This window comes from Lissotriton helveticus, chromosome 12 (assembly GCF_964261635.1).
Source record: "Lissotriton helveticus chromosome 12, aLisHel1.1, whole genome shotgun sequence".
In the NCBI taxonomy this organism is placed as follows: domain Eukaryota; kingdom Metazoa; phylum Chordata; class Amphibia; order Caudata; family Salamandridae; genus Lissotriton; species Lissotriton helveticus.
Window position 1 is genome coordinate 675,659,688 of NC_136073.1, and position 14,955 is coordinate 675,674,642.

Genomic DNA, 14,955 nt, shown 5'->3' on the forward strand with positions numbered 1-14,955 from the left:
TGTTGTAAATATTTTTGTCCACCCTAAGCGTGGAAGGGTATACTCAGACATGAGTCCCTTGCTCATTGCACCATCAGGATTCAAGCAAGCCGGGCCGAAGACGGCTGTAATGCCAGAAACCGGTCCCCGGAAGCTTGTTTCCTTCCCAGTGTAAGAATTGGCTTTTGTAGTTTGGTTTGCCCTGTTCCCATCATGCACTGGGACAGGAACAGACTAATTTGCATACAGCCAGGTTCTGAAACTGGGATGGTGCAATGAGCTAAAAAACGGTGTTGGATCTAGCCCTGATCTTTTGACTGGGTGAGAGTATTCTGCTTAATTCAGAGACTCTGTCCCTCACCACCCCTTGTTGTAAATATTTTTGTCCACCCTAAGCGTGGAAGGGTATACTCAGACATGAGTCCCTTGCTCATTGCACCATCAGGATTCAAGCAAGCCGGGCCGAAGACGGCTGTAATGCCAGAAACCGGTCCCCGGAAGCTTGTTTCCTTCCCAGTGTAAGAATTGGCTTTTGTAGTTTGGTTTGCCCTGTTCCCATCATGCACTGGGACAGGAACAGACTAATTTGCATACAGCCAGGTTCTGAAACTGGGATGGTGCAATGAGCTAAAAAACGGTGTTGGATCTAGCCCTGATCTTTTGACTGGGTGAGAGTATTCTGCTTAATTCAGAGACTCTGTCCCTCACCACCCCTTGTTGTAAATATTTTTGTCCACCCTAAGCGTGGAAGGGTATACTCAGACATGAGTCCCTTGCTCATTGCACCATCAGGATTCAAGCAAGCCGGGCCGAAGACGGCTGTAATGCCAGAAACCAGTCCCCGGAAGCTTGTTTCCTTCCCAGTGTAAGAATTGGCTTTTGTAGTTTAGTTTGCCCTGTTCCCATCATGCACTGGGACAGGAACAGACTAATTTGCATACAGCCAGGTTCTGAAACTGGGATGGTGCAATGAGCTAAAAAACGGTGTTGGATCTAGCCCTGATCTTTTGACTGGGTGAGAGTATTCTGCTTAATTCAGAGACTCTGTCCCTCACCACCCCTTGTTGTAAATATTTTTGTCCACCCTAAGCGTGGAAGGGTATACTCAGACATGAGTCCCTTGCTCATTGCACCATCAGGATTCAAGCAAGCCGGGCCGAAGACGGCTGTAATGCCAGAAACCGGTCCCCGGAAGCTTGTTTCCTTCCCAGTGTAAGAATTGGCTTTTGTAGTTTGGTTTGCCCTGTTCCCATCATGCACTGGGACAGGAACAGACTAATTTGCATACAGCCAGGTTCTGAAACTGGGATGGTGCAATGAGCTAAAAAACGGTGTTGGATCTAGCCCTGATCTTTTGACTGGGTGAGAGTATTCTGCTTAATTCAGAGACTCTGTCCCTCACCACCCCTTGTTGTAAATATTTTTGTCCACCCTAAGCGTGGAAGGGTATACTCAGACATGAGTCCCTTGCTCATTGCACCATCAGGATTCAAGCAAGCCGGGCCGAAGACGGCTGTAATGCCAGAAACCGGTCCCCGGAAGCTTGTTTCCTTCCCAGTGTAAGAATTGGCTTTTGTAGTTTGGTTTGCCCTGTTCCCATCATGCACTGGGACAGGAACAGACTAATTTGCATACAGCCAGGTTCTGAAACTGGGATGGTGCAATGAGCTAAAAACGGTGTTGGATCTAGCCCTGATCTTTTGACTGGGTGAGAGTATTCTGCTTAATTCAGAGACTCTGTCCCTCACCACCCCTTGTTGTAAATATTTTTGTCCACCCTAAGCGTGGAAGGGTATACTCAGACATGAGTCCCTTGCTCATTGCACCATCAGGATTCAAGCAAGCCGGGCCGAAGACGGCTGTAATGCCAGAAACCGGTCCCCGGAAGCTTGTTTCCTTCCCAGTGTAAGAATTGGCTTTTGTAGTTTGGTTTGCCCTGTTCCCATCATGCACTGGGACAGGAACAGACTAATTTGCATACAGCCAGGTTCTGAAACTGGGATGGTGCAATGAGCTAAAAAACGGTGTTGGATCTAGCCCTGATCTTTTGACTGGGTGAGAGTATTCTGCTTAATTCAGAGACTCTGTCCCTCACCACCCCTTGTTGTAAATATTTTTGTCCACCCTAAGCGTGGAAGGGTATACTCAGACATGAGTCCCTTGCTCATTGCACCATCAGGATTCAAGCAAGCCGGGCCGAAGACGGCTGTAATGCCAGAAACCGGTCCCCGGAAGCTTGTTTCCTTCCCAGTGTAAGAATTGGCTTTTGTAGTTTGGTTTGCCCTGTTCCCATCATGCACTGGGACAGGAACAGACTAATTTGCATACAGCCAGGTTCTGAAACTGGGATGGTGCAATGAGCTAAAAAACGGTGTTGGATCTAGCCCTGATCTTTTGACTGGGTGAGAGTATTCTGCTTAATTCAGAGACTCTGTCCCTCACCACCCCTTGTTGTAAATATTTTTGTCCACCCTAAGCGTGGAAGGGTATACTCAGACATGAGTCCCTTGCTCATTGCACCATCAGGATTCAAGCAAGCCGGGCCGAAGACGGCTGTAATGCCAGAAACCGGTCCCCGGAAGCTTGTTTCCTTCCCAGTGTAAGAATTGGCTTTTGTAGTTTGGTTTGCCCTGTTCCCATCATGCACTGGGACAGGAACAGACTAATTTGCATACAGCCAGGTTCTGAAACTGGGATGGTGCAATGAGCTAAAAAACGGTGTTGGATCTAGCCCTGATCTTTTGACTGGGTGAGAGTATTCTGCTTAATTCAGAGACTCTGTCCCTCACCACCCCTTGTTGTAAATATTTTTGTCCACCCTAAGCGTGGAAGGGTATACTCAGACATGAGTCCCTTGCTCATTGCACCATCAGGATTCAAGCAAGCCGGGCCGAAGAGGGCTGTAATGCCAGAAACCGGTCCCCGGAAGCTTGTTTCCTTCCCAGTGTAAGAATTGGCTTTTGTAGTTTGGTTTGCCCTGTTCCCATCATGCACTGGGACAGGAACAGACTAATTTGCATACAGCCAGGTTCTGAAACTGGGATGGTGCAATGAGCTAAAAAAACGGTGTTGGATCTAGCCCTGATCTTTTGACTGGGTGAGAGTATTCTGCTTAATTCAGAGACTCTGTCCCTCACCACCCCTTGTTGTAAATATTTTTGTCCACCCTAAGCGTGGAAGGGTATACTCAGACATGAGTCCCTTGCTCATTGCACCATCAGGATTCAAGCAAGCCGGGCCGAAGACGGCTGTAATGCCAGAAACCGGTCCCCGGAAGCTTGTTTCCTTCCCAGTGTAAGAATTGGCTTTTGTAGTTTGGTTTGCCCTGTTCCCATCATGCACTGGGACAGGAACAGACTAATTTGCATACAGCCAGGTTCTGAAACTGGGATGGTGCAATGAGCTAAAAAACGGTGTTGGATCTAGCCCTGATCTTTTGACTGGGTGAGAGTATTCTGCTTAATTCAGAGACTCTGTCCCTCACCACCCCTTGTTGTAAATATTTTTGTCCACCCTAAGCGTGGAAGGGTATACTCAGACATGAGTCCCTTGCTCATTGCACCATCAGGATTCAAGCAAGCCGGGCCGAAGACGGCTGTAATGCCAGAAACCGGTCCCCGGAAGCTTGTTTCCTTCCCAGTGTAAGAATTGGCTTTTGTAGTTTGGTTTGCCCTGTTCCCATCATGCACTGGGACAGGAACAGACTAATTTGCATACAGCCAGGTTCTGAAACTGGAATGGTGCAATGAGCTAAAAAACGGTGTTGGATCTAGCCCTGATCTTTTGACTGGGTGAGAGTATTCTGCTTAATTCAGAGACTCTGTCCCTCACCACCCCTTGTTGTAAATATTTTTGTCCACCCTAAGCGTGGAAGGGTATACTCAGACATGAGTCCCTTGCTCATTGCACCATCAGGATTCAAGCAAGCCGGGCCGAAGACGGCTGTAATGCCAGAAACCGGTCCCCGGAAGCTTGTTTCCTTCCCAGTGTAAGAATTGGCTTTTGTAGTTTGGTTTGCCCTGTTCCCATCATGCACTGGGACAGGAACAGACTAATTTGCATACAGCCAGGTTCTGAAACTGGGATGGTGCAATGAGCTAAAAAACGGTGTTGGATCTAGCCCTGATCTTTTGACTGGGTGAGAGTATTCTGCTTAATTCAGAGACTCTGTCCCTCACCACCCCTTGTTGTAAATATTTTTGTCCACCCTAAGCGTGGAAGGGTATACTCAGACATGAGTCCCTTGCTCATTGCACCATCAGGATTCAAGCAAGCCGGGCCGAAGACGGCTGTAATGCCAGAAACCGGTCCCCGGAAGCTTGTTTCCTTCCCAGTGTAAGAATTGGCTTTTGTAGTTTGGTTTGCCCTGTTCCCATCATGCACTGGGACAGGAACAGACTAATTTGCATACAGCCAGGTTCTGAAACTGGGATGGTGCAATGAGCTAAAAAACGGTGTTGGATCTAGCCCTGATCTTTTGACTGGGTGAGAGTATTCTGCTTAATTCAGAGACTCTGTCCCTCACCACCCCTTGTTGTAAATATTTCTGTGGGACTGCGAGGCCCAGCAGGCCATTTGCTCCACACCTGCCGCCTCTTCCCGCACTGGACACACCCCCGCCTGCCTCCTTATCTTTGCTACACGGCCCCCGCTCTTCGGGTGCCGTTTTCTTCGTTTGCTCACCTGGCTGACAGTCTTGACTACGAGGATATTGTCTGAGGGTGTCTGAGAGACCTTTCACGGCCCCCGCTTCGTGGGCGCCGTTCACTGGACTCTGGGGCCGAATTTGCTGACTCTGTGGGACTGCGAGGCCCTGCAGGCCATTTGCTCCACACCTGCCGCCTCTTCCCGCACTGGACACACCCCCGCCTGCCTCCTTATAATTCCATCAATTTCCCGCGACGCGGGACCGTGCGCGGGCAAAGGGCGGGCCGTCTGAGGCCGTCTGAGGCCGTCCGAGGTTGTCTGAGGTTGGGTTGGGTCACCCCTCTTTTGTGATTCCTGGAATATATTGTTCTAATATATGTTATTTTGGAGATTGTTGAATTTCTTTTTATTTATTTTTTTGGTGGGTTTTGGCGCTACTATCTTCTTATACGGTCGTCCCTTTGAAATTGATTCGGGGCTTATTTGGTTATAAAGATGACTTTACGATCTGGTAAAGAAAGACTGGTACAGGTTACTACATCGAATGGGGTGTTTACAGGTACCATTGACCATTTTTTTAAACTGACTACCTGTATTTTGGAAAAAGAAATAGCCCTTGCCGAAAAACGCCTATCTATTGACCTGGTAACTGGGAAGCGGTCTTCACTAGGGAAAATAGGTCAGGCAGTTTCCCCAGTTCCACTATCCCTACTGGACCCTAGTGACAACATCGGTGTAAACCCGGAACAGATATCAGTGGGTCGGGTGTCCGATGTTGCTGCCAATGCTCTGGATATATCATCGAGTAGCTCCCTTTTTAATAAATTGGTGGATGTCGAAAGCAATGACTTTGAAATTACTGGTCCAGTATCTAGCCCCGAGCCTATAAACAAATCTTTAGAAGAATCCCAAAAACTAAAACCTAGTAAAAGGAAACGGGAAGAGAAAACACAAATGGGGGGTATTGCGAAGGTTCCAAAAAACAAGAGTATCACAACACTAACATCAGATACAGTAGCTCCTGCAATTATCTCCCCTTCTCCTACGAATATTTTAAATTATCCCCCGATAAATAACATAGATGATGCTTTGCTGGGCAAGATAGAATTTGTGGTAAAATCCCTACTGTTGCCGTTATTAGAACGAACGAGGTTGTTAAATGACAAAATGGACCAGATGGAGTCATTAGTGAGAGACAATATGGTTAGTTTGAAAAAGTTAACTAAACTACCTGATAATATAGGTGCTGCCCATTCCGGAAACCAGAAACAGCCCAAAAATAAAATTGGAGGGATAGGGCAACCAACTAAACCAGCACCACTACTATCTCAACAGGTACTGCAAAAGCAGGGGGAAAGCAGGGCTGAGAATAAAACTGGCAAGGATAATCCCCAAAAGAAGGTGTAGCATCCAAATCCCAGCATGCCCCTAGTAGGCCAGTTAAAACTACCCGCCCACTGGAATATGAAAATCTGGTCAGGAAAAAATCCCATCCTAAACTGCCATGTGTCAACTTGCCACCTGAGTCAATGCCTTATACTATTATCCTAACAGGAGTGGTCCCCTTGGAGGAGGGGAAAGTGGAATCACATCGGGATCTACATAATAAAGTAAACTTCTGGCTTAATAAGAATAGAACTCTCCCACCAATGTCCAAAACTGAGATCCTTAATGTCAGGAGAGTAGACTGGGTGGGCCATTGTCAAAAGGATTTAGAGGGGGACTGCATTATTGTTAATTTCAGGGAGCAATGGGTGGTGGACTTTATTCGTAGAAAACCAATATTTGGAAAAGTGGGCGAAGTCCAAACGCTATCGTTGCATTACTTCTATCCACAACGAGATAGATCCAGTGACCCTCCCTATCAAACACCATCATACCACAACAGTAGATTGAGAGGGAGACATCCACCTGCTTTATTTACACATCCCCCGTTCTTCCCCCAACTTTCGAATCGGTATGCACCGCTCAGTGGTTTGGAAGGGGTCGACTGACTCTCTTGTGAGTCAGCCGACAATCATAGGGACTCTATTATAGTTAGTTGTCTAGAGGATCTTAACTCTTCCTTCACAAAGGGGGAGGATAGTTGTACTCACAAATTGCATAGCACAGAGAATGTATTGGGGGGGAGATATATAGGAGATGATTCTAAAGGTGGTAATGTGGCAGATGTGCCCGCACGTGGGCAGTTGATAGGTGAGGGGGTTTTTAGACTTAAATCCTAATGAACCTTCAAGACAGGAACCCACACTAACGATAGCTTCATGGAACATTGCGGGGTTGAAGGGGAAATTAGATGGAGCAGAATGGGGGGAATTTATAGATCTGTATGATATTTTAGTTTTTCAAGAAAGCTGGGCAATAGATCCTGTCTTTCGTACAGGTTATCTTAATTTTTATAAACCGGCAATCAAGGGAAAAAAGGGAAGACCGTCAGGTGGGTTAATAATTTGGATTAAACAATCCTTAGGTTACAGGCCACTGGAACTGATAGCCCAAAATAATGACATCCTTGGTCTAAAACTGAGTAGAGATAAACAACAGGATTTATTTTTAATTAACATCTATGCCAGGGGCTTACCAGGAGGGCGGAGCCCAGCAATAATAGATGATTTAGATCTCTTATTGGACTCCATTGGGAGGGATAAGTGCATAGTAGTGGCAGGTGACTTAAATTGCACTTTTGAACCCCTGCCTAGTAAGGGAGAAGATTGCTATGGTGAGGTTGATCAATTATGGAATGTTCCTTACCTCGACATAAAACCTATCAAAAAGGTCACCGAGGCAGCACTACTGTGGCTGGGTTTGTGCCTGGAATGGTGCTTTAGGGCAGTCAATGGACGAGCAAATTCAGACAGGTCAGGTTACATTCGATAATGGTTTTAGTACTAGTAGAATAGACTATTTTTTAATCAAACAAGAGTTCTGGTCAATAGTAGAGGATATGGTAATCATAGCGAGGCCAGAGAGTGACCATAACCCCCTGGTATTAAAGCTGAAAGTTGAAGGGGAATTCGCTAAATTTAACGCCACAAATTGTATTACAGCGGAGGCCATCCTCACTAACGATTGTCATAGGGTTCGTTGGTGTAGGGTCCTGGACGACCCAGTCACCCTTGATATAATTTCCCACGAAGTGTCATCTTCGGCAAAACAGGCCAGGTTAGTGATTGAAAACTCAGGCTCACCTGAGCTGATCTGCTCTTTACATGAGCAATTGTTTGATAAATTAAAAACCCTCTTTACGAAGCCAGGGACATCTGGAAAAATAGGTGGAGATTCTTCTGGTACTAAATGGTATGACAAGACCTGTCGTCAGGCCCATAGCTCCCTGATTAATGCTATCAAATCTAGGATGACATCCGCTATTAAAGCGGAACGGTCAAATTATAAGAAGGTCCAAAAGATCGCGAAGCAAACATGGGATGACCGCCGCTGGTTGGATTTGTATGAGGCCAGCCTGTCCTCCAACCAGATTAAATTCTGGCAGGTTGTGAAATGGGGCGGGCCTAAGGACTCGCAAACGCCAGCTAATCATGTTTCTGCCAAGGATTGGGTGGAGCACTACTCAACACAGTTTAGTGGTCTGGTGATGGCAACAAATGAAGTAGAGAGAGGCTTGTCATCAATACCTAAGCCCATAAGTAAGCTTTTAATGTTTGAAAGTACCGAGGCTGAGAGTGCGTTAAGTTTGGTCCAAGCGGGCAAAGCGCCCGGCATGGACTGCATTCCAGCCGTTCTTTTCAAGTATGATCAGCAAAACTGGGTACCATATATAACGACTTTAGCTAATGCCATTGCCAATGGGGCTAGGGTTCCAGAATCATGGAAAGGGGCCGAAATCCTACCGGTTTATAAAAAAGGAGATCGGTCTCTACCAGGGAATTATCGCACCATAAGCATTATAGATGCCCTGCAGAAAGTTATAGCAAGAATGCTTCTTGCTAAAATTCAGGCATGGATGAGTGAAGAAAATATTTTATCCCCGATGCAAGCAGGTTTTAGGTCAAGTACCAGCACAGTCGACCAAGTGTTCAGATTTAATTTGATATATTGGAAGGCTGTGCTTTTAGGTGGGGGTACTATCTATGCAGCATTCGTGGACCTCAAATCCGCGTTCGACCTTGTCCCTAGAGATGCTTTGAGGAAAATGGGAATGCCACCAGAACTATTGGAGTTAACAGTAAGGCTGCACGAGAACAACTTTGCTAGAGTAAGATGGGGTAGGCAGGGACAGGTGACAGAGCCCTTCCCAGTGACCCGTGGTGTAAGGCAGGGTTGTGTCCTGGCACCAACCCTGTTCCTTCTTTTCATAAATGATGTAGTGCAGTTTCTAGCAGATACCCCAACAGATGCACCAGTTTTAGGCGGGAGAAAGTTTTCCCTTCTTATTTTCGCTGACAACACGTTGATCTTGGCAAAAACACAAATGGGGCTACAGACCGCAATCAACAAATTTGTGGATTTTTGCAAAATTAACGATCTCGAGATCAACGTGTCCAAGACGAAATTTATGGTCTTAACGAAAAATAAACCACAACGGAGTCAAGTCCGTATGAATGGCACCAACTTAGAACAAGTGGGTGTTATGACCTATTTAGGGGTGGTTATAGACTATAGGCTGCGATGGAAGGCACAGATCGAGGCCCTCTGTTTAAAATTTGCCCGTTTAACGGGGTGTCTTGTAAAGGAGCAACGATGTTCGCAAACCAAAAGGATACTACCAGCATTAAAAATATACCATGCAAAAATAAGCTCTGCTATTCTTTACGGAGCGGATTTATGGAGTTTTGTGGATCTTGCACCTTTGGTAAAAATTCAAAATAAGTTCTTGCGCAGTTTGGTTAGTCTTCCACAATCCACGCCTATCATCCCCCTTCTATAAGATATGGGCTGTCACTCCATAAGAGATCTAGCTCGATACAGGATGGTTGCTCTGTGGAGACGTATATGGTCCACCCCAGAAGTGATCTTATTTGCTAATGAAATTTTGGATCTGAGATCAATCATAGGGTCAGGAAACCTTCCATGTTTTCGGGAAGTGAGGTCCATCCTACAAAAAATGGGCTTGAGTCTATTGTGGTCAGACCCGGGAAACAACGTATTCCCGATGAAAAAAGAATTTAAGTTATTATACTGGGCAACTGTAAAAGAACAACATGTTTTGTTGTCTCAGTCTACTAATCTGACAGGTCTTTTTTTGCTTCATAAGGTTGACATCCGCTTAGAGCCATAATGGGATAGCATTACCAAAAGTCTAGACAGAAAACTCTATCATCAGTTTAGAGTTGGTACGCTACCTGTAAGGGCATTTACATACAAATGGCGTGGTCAACAAAATGAGTCCTGTCCCTGGTGTAGCGGGCAAAGGGAATCCATTGGCCTCCTCTTTTTTGTCTGCCCTGCCTACTCTGCCCCGCGGTGCAAATGGCTTAAACCCATTTGTAGGAGGATTAATTCACGGGTGTGTAGGGAAGCCCTCTGGGTATTAAGATCTAATACCTCAGAGTGGGTGACCATAGGCGTTGCCAAATTTTTGGGGTGGGCATGGATTATCAGAGCTAGGCACCCAATTGTTATTTAATCAGATTGCTATTTAATCAGATGAGGATTAACAATTGTTATTTAATGTGATGAAGATTAATATTTCTTCTAGAACGTCTTTTCGAATTTGTTTAATTCTGTTTTATTGAACCCTTGATGTTTTAGAGGACACTAGGGGAAATTTCTTAAATATGTTGGATTAATTGTTATGAACTGAATTTTTATGAATCATGTACGTATTTTAATTGATGTCTTTTATGATGTAATATCCGAAATAAAGACGTATGAAACTGAAACAGTTCCTTGGAAAAGTATCAGAAATTAATTTGCATTAGCCCAAAATCAAGAAACGAGAGAACAAGGATTTCTCTACTGTGTACTGACACTCAGTACCATCCAGAGGTGATGAAGAACAAGAAAACGGCTGTTGGAATCACAGGACTCTAAACAGCTCTAGGAGTATTGTATCTTCCTAATCCTAATAGAGTCATGACCATCCTGTTATAGATCAAAAGTATTATTCAGATCAAAGAGAGAGAGAGGACTAGGTAAGCTAGCCCGTATCCCCTGTGTTTATATGTAAGTATCAATGGGGGCTAGCTAGCTTTAAAGGGAAGGTAAAGGGTGACTCAGGTACGTCAGACAATACAAGGAAAAAAGCAATATTTTCCTTTGAAAGCCCTCACCCACCGACCTGGTCGGTGGCATGCTTCATCATCGGGCCCACCACAGTGGCACCGAATGTGCCCCGGGTGTGCTGCAACGCCAGGAGACTGCGGAGCTGGTATATTGCTGCGTGTGCAGTGAGGGAGTGAGATGTGAAAGATTAAAAAGCTATACAAGCGGTCCCAGCACCCGAGGGTTAACAAGTATTTAATAAACTGGGCCTCCGTTAGCTGTTTAAAAAGGCGAATGGACAAAGTGGAGTGATTAATGATCTCCCATGTCCAGTGTGGTCTACATGTTTCTGCCAGTGCCTTTTCTATTATAAGCTGGCTTTCCTCAGGACCAAAGAGTTAAGTGAAAAAGTGCAATTAAATAATAAATTAATAGACTATATTAAGTGATTGTGTTGTTTGTTGGCTATGTGTCGCGCTCGCTAAGGCGCTGTAGCTGTTAGAGGGGGATTCCCTCAAGCTTTTTCTGTTATTTCTTTGTAAAAAGCCTCATGGGTCGCCTGGCAGAGAAAGAGACCGAGTAGTTCGGTCAGGTTCCTCCTTGGACCTATTCGTCCTTCTGCGGCACACCGGGCGCCGCAGAAGGACGAATAGGTCCAAGGAGGAACCTGACCGAACTACTCGGTCTCTTTCTCTGCCAGGCGACCCATGAGGCTTTTTACAAAGAAATAACAGAAAAAGCTTGAGGGAATCCCCCTCTAACAGCTACAGCGCCTTAGCGAGCGCGACACATAGCCAACAAACAACACAATCACTTAATATAGTTTATTAATTTATTATTTAATTGCACTTTTTCACTTAACTCTTTGGTCCTGAGGAAAGCCAGCTTATAATAGAAAAGGCACTGGCAGAAACATGTAGACCACACTGGACATGGGAGATCATTAATCACTCCACTTTGTCCATTCGCCTTTTTAAACAGCTAACGGAGGCCCAGTTTATTAAATACTTGTTAACCCTCGGGTGCTGGGACCGCTTGTATAGCTTTTTAATCTTTCACATCTCACTCCCTCACTGCACACGCAGCAATATACCAGCTCCGCAGTCTCCTGGCGTTGCAGCACACCCGGGGCACATTCGGTGCCACTGTGGTGGGCCCGATGATGAAGCATGCCACCGACCAGGTCGGTGGGTGAGGGCTTTCAAAGGAAAATATTGCTTTTTTCCTTGTATTGTCTGACGTACCTGAGTCACCCTTTACCTTCCCTTTAAAGCTAGCTAGCCCCCATTGATACTTACATAGATCAAAAGTATTCATAAACACACGGTAGCCCGTAGCGACACTACTGAACTCCGCTGTACCAGTCTCACATGAATAAGCAAAGGAAGAAACACGGTAGCTAGTGGCCAGCCCGACTCACCTAGCTCCGCGTTAAAACACAAAGGAAGACAAAACTAGCAAACGGTAGTGCATGGCAGAACGCACACTGCGCTCCGCTGCTTTCAAGAAATCAAATCCAAAATAGTAATCAAATCTGCCACGGCAACACGTAGCAGATTTATTTTAATTTATTTATTTTATTTTTGACATTTATAGAGCGCGAACGAATACCCGCAGGCGTCTCGGCGCTAACAATTCACATACTTGGAGTTGGTGTTGAAACTAGTGAGGAATAGATGGGTCTTATTGGTCGAACAGCCATGTCTTTAAATGTTTGCGGAACTGAAGAAGTGAAGGGCTCGTCCTGATGTTTTGAGGAAGAGTGTTCCATAATTTGGGTGCTGCCACTAGAAAGCGGCGATCACCCCAAGACACTGTTTTGGATCGTGGGATCACTAGTTGGTTTAAGGTGGAGGAACGAAGCTGTCTACACGGTGTGTAGGGTTTCAATTGATCCTTCAGAAAGTGAGGTCCTTGATTGTTAAATGTCTTGTACACTATACATAAGGATTTAAACTTTTCTGTTTCGGATTGTCAGCCAGTGGTATTCCTTAATGATTTCGGATATGGCCTCAAATTTACGCGTTCCAGAGAGCAGACGTGCTGCAGCATTCTGTATTGACTGTAACTTCATCGTGACCCTGACCTGGGCATTAAGGAATAGACCGTTACAATAATCGAGGGACGACAGAACCAAGGAGCTGACCAGTGTTTTAGTCGCTGCCTCTGGTAGGAAGGGGTAGATTTTTCTAATCATTCTAAGTTTGTAGTGGGCAGTGGTTGCTACTTTATTTGCGTGATCCATAAAATTGAGACCTTCGTCAAAAATGACTCCCAGGTTCCTGACCTTAGCTGTCGGACTGGGAGGTGTTCCGAAGGCTGATGGCCACCAGCTTGATGACCAAGCTGGTAAAAGGGGTCCAAAAATAACTACCTCAGTTTTTTCTGAGTTCAGCTTGAGGCAGTTTGTAGCCATCCAGTCTCCTATTTCGAGCATTTCATTTTTAAAGTCTTGTGCCACTTGTCCTCCATCACCTTTGATGGCCAGTACCAACTGCGTGTCGTCCGTATAGGAGGTTAGGCTCATCCCATATGCTTTGATAACATTAGCAAGGTCCGACACATAGATGTTAAAAAGTGTCGGACTGAGGGATGAGCCTTGGGGAACCCCGCATGGTAACGAGAGTTGAGCAGATTGGAAAGGTCCCAAAGTGACCGCTTGTGTTCTGTTAGCCAAAAAAGATGCAAGCAGGTCTCTGGCTGAGTGACAGATGTCCAGCTTTCCGAAACGGTCGACCAGGATCTTATGGTCGACCGTGTCGAAAGCTGCAGATAGATCAAGCAGTACTAGAATTGCTGTCCCACCTTGGTCACGGATTGCCCTGACGTCATCTGCGGCTTTAATCAGGGCCGTTTCGGTCCCGTGATACTTCCGGAAGCCGAATTGTGTGTCGTCCAACAATCTATTTTTCTCAATGTATTCCAATAGTTGAGAGTTCATGGCCTTTTCAGCGACTTTAGCTAAACAAGCATTTGCAATGCAATAGGTCTCGCATTAGGAAAGTTAGAGCTATTGGTCTTGTAAATGACACATTTTTTATTTATGTGTTGGTTTTGAAAATAGCTAAATTAATAGCTTTGTCATTTACAATGCCAATACTTTTATCTTTTGCAAATGTGGCACCTATAGCATTTGTAATGCAACATGTTTTGTATTTATGTGACTTAGATGTATTGATATTACAAATAACAATGGCTAAATTTTTTAAAATAATTAATACTTAAATAAAAGTTATTGTAATTTATAATGGCAATAGCTTAAACTTTTGTAAATAACTTTTGTGAAGATTATGTTCAGTGTATTTTATTGCGATGAAAATCCAAGAACAGAAGTGAAATATTAACATCTTTTTGTGACATTTGTAATAAAGCAACATTGAGAGAACATATTTGAACCAGTTGTTGTTGAATGGTTGCACAGATTGATACTTTGGTGGCGCTGAGTGATGTTGTGGCGACGAGTGATGCTGTGGCGATCAGTGAAGCTGTGGTAGCGCATAGTGATGTTGTGGTGCCCCTGAGTGATGCTGTTGTGCCCCTGAGTGATGCTGTGGTGCCCCTGAGTGATGCTGTGGTGGTGCCATAGATAGAGTGAGGGCGATAGATAGCTAGAGGGAGGGCGATAGATAGCTAGAGTGAGGGCGATAGACAGATAGAGAGGGCGATAGATAAATAGAATGAGGGCGATAGATAAATAGAATGAGGGCGATAGATAAATAGAATGAGGGCGAGAGATAGAGTGAGGGCGAGAGATAGAGTGAGTGCGAGAGATAGAGTGAGGGCGAGAGATAGAGTGAGGGCGAGAGATAGAGTGAGGGAGATAGATGTGTGTAGTTGTGTGTGTGTGGCTGTGTGTGTGGTTGGGTGTGGTTGTGTGTGTGGTTGTGTGTGTGGTTGTGTGTGTGGTTGTGTGTGTGGTTGTGTGTGTGGTTGGGTGTGTGGTTGGGTGTGTGGTTGGGTGTGTGGTTGTGTGAGGTTGTATGTGTGGCTGTCTGTGTGTGGTTGTGGTTGTGTGTGTTGTTGGGTGTGGTTGTGGGTATGTGTGGGTAGGTGTATTGTTGTGGTTGTGTTTGTGGTTGTGTGTGTGTGGTTCTGTGTGTTTGTGGGGTTGTGTGTGTGGGGTTGTGTGTGTGTGGTTGTATGTGTGTGGTTGTGTGTGTGTGTGCG

General features: G+C 45.3%; 1 protein-coding gene across 7 annotated transcripts in view; it reads left to right on the forward strand.

Moving 5' to 3' along the window:
- The window catches only part of CENPT (centromere protein T), a 1,192,572-nt gene that overhangs the window by 1,161,708 nt on the left and 15,909 nt on the right, over positions 1-14,955 (forward strand). The gene's annotated exons all lie outside the window — the stretch shown is intronic.